The sequence below is a fragment of the Dipodomys merriami genome, unplaced genomic scaffold (assembly GCF_024711535.1).
Source record: "Dipodomys merriami isolate MVZ:Mamm:240054 unplaced genomic scaffold, mDipMer1.0.p SCAF_609, whole genome shotgun sequence".
NCBI lineage: Eukaryota > Metazoa > Chordata > Mammalia > Rodentia > Heteromyidae > Dipodomys > Dipodomys merriami.
Window position 1 is genome coordinate 194,497 of NW_027206190.1, and position 7,876 is coordinate 202,372.

The following is a 7,876-nucleotide window of genomic DNA, read 5'->3' on the forward strand; positions in this document are numbered from 1 at the left end:
ATGTCATTCTTTCTGATGGAGCCATAGAATTCCATTGTGTATATATACCACATTTTCTTGATCCATTCATCTACTGAGGGGCATCTGTGTTGGATTCATATCTTAGCTATCGTAAATAATCCTTCAATAAACATAGTCGTGCTGGTAGATTTAGTGTGGTCTTGTTTGTGATCATTTGGTAAATGCCCAAAAGTGGGTTTGCTGGGTCATAGGGGGCTCAAGATAATTAAAAAATTTGGCCAAATAGCAGGGTATAAAATTAACCCTCAAAAATCAATAGCTTTTCTGTATGCCAACAATGAGAAAAGGGTGTCTAAAATTAGGAAAGCAACTTCATTCGTAATAGCCCCACAAAAAATAAAATACCCAGGAATTACCTTAATCAAAGGAGTGAAGGACATCTATGATGAAAATTTTGAAAACTTGAAAAAGGAAATCAAAACAGAATTTAGAAATTGGAAAAAACTTCCATGCTCCTGGATTGGAAAGATCAACGTTGTGAAAATGGCAATACATCCCAAGGCTATTTACAAATTCAATGCAATACCTATCAATATTCCAACATCATTCCTCAAGGAAATAGAAGAGGCAATCCAAAAATTCATATGGAATAATAAAAGACCCCAAATAGCAAAAACGATCCCCAACAGAAAGAGCAGTGCTGGAGGAATATCAATATCAAATTTCAAACTGTACTACTAAATCCATTGCAATCAAAGCAGCTTGGTACTGGCACAAGAACAGACATCAGGACCAATGGAATAGAATTGAAAACCCAAATAATTGTGAAGCCAAGCAGCAGTCTCCTTTTCATTCGGCACCAGCGTTGGATGTTGACTGGCAGAGCAACAACACCTTTGCTTCAAGTAGTACAGACATGTGCATTCAAGTCTGCAAATTAGGACAATACAGATCTATTAAAACATTCCAGGGACATACATATGAAGTAAATGCTATCAAGTGGGACTTCACTGGCAATCTTATGGCCTCCTGTTCTGGTGACATGACTTTGAAGATATGGAGCATGAAACAAGATAATTGTGTACATGATTTGCAAGCTCATAATAAAGAAATTTATACTGTCAAATGGAGTCCAACAGGACCAGGGACAAATAATCCAAATGCCAACCTTATGTTAGCAAGTGCGTCCTTTGAATCTACTGTTGGGTTATGGAATGTAGACCGAGGGATTTGCATCCATACTTTGACAAAACACCAAGAACCTGTGTACAGTGTTGCTTTCAGACCCGATGGCAAGTATCTGGCAAGTGGTTCTTTTGACAAATGTCTGCACATCTGGAACACAGACAGTTGCTCTATTTCACAGCTATAGGGGAACAGGTGGAATTTTTGAAGTTTGTTGGAATGCAGCAGGAGACAAATTTTGAGCCAGTGCATCAGATGGTTCAGTTTGTGTATTAGACCTTCAGAAATAGCGCTACTAGTTACAAGCCATGGACCAACTATGAATGTGTACATAGCCAAAATGACTGTCCCTGACCCATGTACTGCTACAGTCCCACCTGAACCATGGCCAGTCTACTACAACCAAATCTAAGAGAAGTATATCCATGCAATATATATATATATATATATTGATGACAGAGTTTTGTCCCAGTTTGTGAATTCTGTTCACCAAGTGTTGGAATCTAATCTGCTGCGCCCCTAAAATAGCATTTTGAAGTTTGGGATATGAAAAACAGAAGAGAGAAATAAATATACACTATAAAAGCAGACCCCATATGTACCAGAGTTTGGATTCTAATGACAGCCGTGTTTCTCCCCTTTGAATCAATCAGCAGACACCATTGATTCTATTCTTTTTTCCCTTCAGTAGTGAGCAGTTTGTATGTACAGAGAAAATGGACGTAACAAAACTCTCAGCAGTAGTTTGTTCTTGCTTTTAAATTTTGTTTTTGGTTTGATTATGGATGCATGAAGTAAGGGAGTGAATCAGTTTCTTGTTTATATTTTTTCACCTTTTAAACAATAAAAATTTTCTTAAAAATACTTTAAAGCATTCTTTAGAAAAGGTGGATTTTTGGTACATTTTTTAGCTCCCAGAGCATATATTCAACTGGTGCATAGTGTGGAAGGGAAGGGGGCATTGGAAGTTAAATGAAAGCATAGGACCTTGGTCATGTCAAACTAGAAGAGAAATCCGTAAAGAAGGATATTATGCTCTGTTTCTGTTTCTATTTCTATTTCTCTCTCTGTCTCTCGGTCTCTATTTCTCTCTCTGTCTCACTATATTTTATTTTAGTGATATGGCTTAAATACAATAGGTTATTTTGGGGGACATATTTCTGCCAATTAAATACTAGAAGGGCCCAAATGTTTTGTTTTTCTTTAGTTACCATAGTGAAGATACAAAAAAATCTGATGTTTTGTAACAATAAGTAAATTATAGATAAAGTGTGCATTATTGTGAAAAGTAGCAAAGTAGTTTGGGGCTTTTTAAAAAAAATTGTTTTGCTTTGATTTTTAAGAGATTAAAATGTTTCTGGATGAGGAATAGCTTCTCAAAGTGTCCATCATTCTGTATAGAAGCTTACATATGTAATGTAACCAAACTCCAGTATTAAAAATCTCTCATGTTATTTTCTTTTATACAAAGCAAGATAATGGCATATAACAACTGCCATTACATGGCAAAATGTTTGCTACCTTAGTTTAAAAATAATCTTTAAGACAAAAGACTTGCTTCAAGGTTTTTTTAAATAGCAGTGATTCAGAATTTTAAAAAGAAAAGAAAGTGATTGCACTAAACTCACTGCTGCTCTGATTCTGCATTTGTGGTACTCGTGACTACAAATATATATATATATATATATATATATATATATATATATATATATATATGTATATATATATATATATGTATATATATATATGCTGCTATTTTTCCCAGAAATCACTACTATGTCCTGTCCCTTACTCTGTTTATATCAAGTATTTTCTTAAAGAATATAGGTATCAAATCAAATTTCCTCTTCTGCTCATGCAGCTAAAAGTAAAGTAATAGATAAATGTTAGCATGAACCATGCCTATGTGTGTGATTTAATAGAGTTTGTCATGATCTGTATAAGAATCCAGGACTATCAATTTTAAAGAAAGTAGTTGTCAAATTTTTATCTTAAAATATTTTAATTAAGGAATTGCCTATAATCAAGCTTAGCAAATTTATAACACTACTTCTGTTACTAATTATTTTGAGGGCTTTACTAGTAAAAGTTTAACCTTTATTCTAAGTTGACCTAGAAATTTATTTAACCCAAGTAATGCAACTTTTTATTTTCAGCATCTGTTGTTTTGGTATTTTTACAAAATAACATTGATTGAAGCAAGTCTTAGTTTACTAAGGTAGGGTAGCATTTGCTATTGGTGAAAAGAATACGTACACTTAATTTCACTATACTGTGATACTGTAATGTTTTTTTTTTTTTAATTTACATCCAGAAAGGCATTCATTCGCTATGGTTTTGTGCCAGTTGTTTTTAGGGTTTTGGATCACGTTAGAGGTATTTAGAACTAATCTGCCCTGTGACTTATGTAGGAAACCTAATATGCTGAGTATCTGGCACTTGATATCCTGCTTTTATTGCTAGAGGTCCACATCTGTGTTTGACTTATCTTGTTGTTTAAAAAAAATAAATAAAAATAAAAAAATCTGTGCAATATTTTTTAAATGTGCTCCCAGGAATAGAAACAAATGTTTTGAGTATGTTTAAGCTGGATTTCCTTTAGGGATGCATTGTCAATTGCACTGAATTTAAATCTGAAAGTCAGAAGTGATTATTGATAGTACTTTTGTATTTTGATATGGACAATTTATTAATTTGGATACAGTTAATGACTTTTTCCCAGCTGATTTAAATGATAGTCAAGATATTCTGCAATATAGCTGCCAAAATAGCTACATTTTTATGATATGGTCATCTTTTCTGTTTTTTATTCTTCTGCTATTTTACTTAAATCATAATAGCCAAGATAGGACATACATTTAAAGAGTATAAATTCAGAGCTTTATTATCCTGAAGTCTAGGGTCTTTCAAGTATAACCTTCTCTGAAAGGTGTTCATTTCATAAGCTGGTTCTTCATGATCATCCATGTGTTGGGTTTTGCTGCTGTTCTCAACATCACCAATGCCTGCTGTGTGCCACCGTGCTGCTCCAATAGACATGAATAAGATTGTCTCTAATTGAGCAGTAACATGATTGCAAGAGACCAAGTTTCACAGCCTGTAAAAGTTCTATATTTGTAATTCTTACTCATTTTTCCTTCCATTTTCTCATGAGAACAATTTTTTCCTGAAGATCAGCTGAATGCAGTAATTTTTCTATAGTATTCACTTCAAATCATTATTTTTTAATCCTACCATTATGAAATTTAATCGTAAGAAAAACTTGTCTGAATTCTTACAAATTTAAATAAAATAAGGAGCAGCTGCCACTGTTAAATGTCATAAAGCAATATTTTTTTTCTTCTCCATGTAGGAAGTCTCTTAAGTACTTATCTTTATTCTAATCCCCCATTCCTGTAATTGATCAGGTAATATCATTGATTTTAAAATGAGTTTTAGAAGTGGTAACTGGTAATTTCCTAATGGGTCTTAGCATGTATCAAATTCTGTTTTAAGGAATTATTCTCTAGGTAAAGAAAGTTTTAGGATTGAACACCTTTTACAGATACTGAAAGTGCTTCCTTTGTGGTGTAAAAAACAAATTATGGTGCAAAAAGTAATCATTAGATTGAATTACATGAAGGTTTTTTGTTTTTTGACATAAAAATGTCAAGAGAAAGGCCAAAGATTTGTACTTTTTCACTTAACTTATAAAGCACACCTTTTTTCCTTAAACTTCTTTCTGTAAAATTAAATTTAATGAGAGAGTACTATTTTTTAGGAGCTATCTGTTTATGTAGAATGATTTTGTTAAGAGTAATGTAAACTATTAATGATTAGAGGCCTAAAGAGGGCTGTGCATTTTTGTTATTTGAAGGAATCATAAATGACCATACTTTCAGAGAGTGAAAATGACAAGTTTTACTAGATGCTTAGAAAAACAAATCTCATGCTGTGCTACTTACTCTTTTAAGACCACTTTCATTTTCTTAAACACATTGTATGTTTCTACAGAACCTGTGTTCCTATTCACATAAAAAGGACGGTACTTGCAAATGGTGAATTACTATTGACAGTTTTGCAGAAATCTTGTTTCACTGGACCAACATTTTGGCATGGCAGCAAATGCCAACATTTTAGGGAACAGCAGCAAACCTACAGAGACCCTGGTTGTTGTTGTTGTTTTTGTTGCTGTTGTTTGTTTGTTTGTTTGTGGTTCCCTTCCCTTCCCTTCTCTGAATCAGCCGGGGTGTTTGGAGGGTAGGGAGCTTATGAATTACTGTTTCCAGTAGTAGCTCTGAGTGTCACGTTTAATATCAATTTTTTTTTTTTTTTGTCGGTCGTGGGGCTTGAACTCTGGGCCTGGGCGCTGTCTCTCAGGTCTTCAGCTCAAGGCGAGTGCTCTACCACTTGAGCTACAGCGCCACTTCCGGTTTTCTGGTGGTTTATTGGAGATAGGAGTCTCACAGTCTTTCCTGCCCGGGCTGGCTTTGAACCGCGATCCTCAGATCTCAGCCTCCTAAGTAGCTAGGATTACAGGCATGAGCCACCAGCGCCAGGCTTAATATCAATTTTTAACATGATTCTATTTCAGTGTAGAAGAGAGAGAGAAAGAGGAAGTATTCACTTTTTAACACACTGATTTAGAAATTTGATGTCTTACATCAGTAGTTCTGAGGCATTGATAGCATCCTTTATTTCTGCCTTTACGTTGACAGTGTTGAAGCAGGGTGAATAAATAAACTAGGGCATATTGATCTTTTTAGTGAGCTGCTTCATGATGTTTCCTTTGGACTTTCTGGATAAGTTCAAGAAAATGTTCTGCATGTTGTATTTAGTCTGATGTACTTATCCATCTCATTACAGACAAAAACAAACAGACTGCATTTTTTTAGCTCTGTAATCCTTGAATACAGACGTAATTTTCTTCTTTCCTAACTTTGACATTGTAGATACAATGTTTTCATTTAGATTTTTCCAAATCCTTTGGGTCTAATTCTGTGAACCAACCTGTAGCACTGGATTGAGTTGTCTGCATCATTCCTTTAGTTATCTGGTTAACTTTAAAACTGTTGTAAAAGTGTAAACCAGCCAATGACAGTGTTTTGTACATGTTAAAGAACTTATTGTTCAGTTTTCATGATTATCGTGTAAGGAAGACTGATGAAGATGTTCTATGCTGTACTGGACCATGTTAATTACACTTACAATGTATTTGGTTCCACATAAAAATGATTAGTCCCCAATAACTCTTTTATCCTTTCAAGGCACATTTTTAATTGTTGTTGTTGCAGTTTCCCTTTGCATTGTACTGCTTTGACAATTGTAATTTGAATCAGATCTGAAAGAGGTCCAGAATAAAATATATTTTGATATTAAAAAAAGAATTGAAAACCCAGAAATGAACCTACCGACCTGTAGCCATCTAATCTTCGATAAGGGAGCAAAAAATAGAATGGAAGAAAGACAACCTCTTCAGTAAATGGTGCTGGCAAAATTGTTTAATTACTTGTGGAAAACTAAAGGTAAATCCATATATATCACCCTGCACCAGAATCAACTCCAAATGGATCAAAGACCTCGGAGTCAAAGCAGACACTCTGAAATCATTACAGAATATAGGAGAAACCCAAGGTCTCCTTGGCACAGACCGAAATTTTCTTAATAGAGATCCAGAAACACAACAAATCAAAGAAATGTTGGACAAATGGGATTCCATGAAATTGCCGAGCTTCTGCATGGCAAAGGACATAGCCAGCAAGATCAAAAGAAAGCCCATGGATTGGGAGAAGATCTTCACTAACCATACAACGGACAAGGGTCTCATATCTAAAATATACCTGGAACTCAAAAAATTAAGTCCCCTAACAACAATTCTTCAAAGAAACAACTGCCCAATAAATAAGTGGGCTAAAGACTTTAAGAGAAACTTTTCTGAAGAGGAAAGAAGGATGGCCAATAGACAAATGTATAAATGCTCAACCTCCCTAGCCATTAAAGCAATGCAAATCAAAACAATATTGAGATCCCACCTCACTCCAGTTAGAATGGCTAGAATCAAGAACTCTAATAACAACAGATGCTGGAGGGGATTTGGACAGAAGGGAACCTTACTGCATTGTTGGTGGGACTGTAACCTTGTTCAACCACTTTTATCCAATTTTAGACAAGAGCACTTTACATTGTTGAGATTAGCTGAAAAGTAAAAACAAGGCACATATCCTTCTCTGTGACTGAACCCAGTTAGAGGCTGGAAATTTTATTTCCCCAGAGATGTTCAAATAACAAAAACACAAAAAACAAAACCCCACAATTAAACCTAGTACCAATTCTAAAATCGAATTAGAGAAGACAATAACCAAAGGCTGATTTTCTTCCTACTAGAACTCTGTGCCATTCTCACTCAGCAAGCTGAATCGAGAGTCTGCTGAGTGAGCCTGCCACTTTCAACCAGAACTTCCTTATCTAAGGAAACAGAGAACAGAGAACAATCAGGTTTCAGTGAATGGGATGACATCCCATCAACATTTGTTGACCCAGTGTCCTTCCAAGGTGGAAGAGAAGTCCCAGTCATTTGGGGGCAAGGGAAATAAGTCCCTAGCGACCATCCTCTCCAACTGGGAGATTCTCCCCCATACTCTGTCCCCTGGGTCAAGGCCTAAGGCTAAGATAAACCCCAAATGACAAACAACACTCAACACAAAGACACTACTTACAAAGATACACTGCAGCGTTGTAAATTGCCAACAAC

General features: G+C 35.2%; 1 pseudogene; it reads left to right on the top strand.

The window, feature by feature from the left end:
• The first annotated feature begins 484 nt into the window (after positions 1 to 484).
• On the top strand, positions 485 to 1,436 carry LOC138814757 (F-box-like/WD repeat-containing protein TBL1XR1; annotated as a pseudogene).
• The last annotated feature ends 6,440 nt before the right edge of the window (positions 1,437 to 7,876 follow it).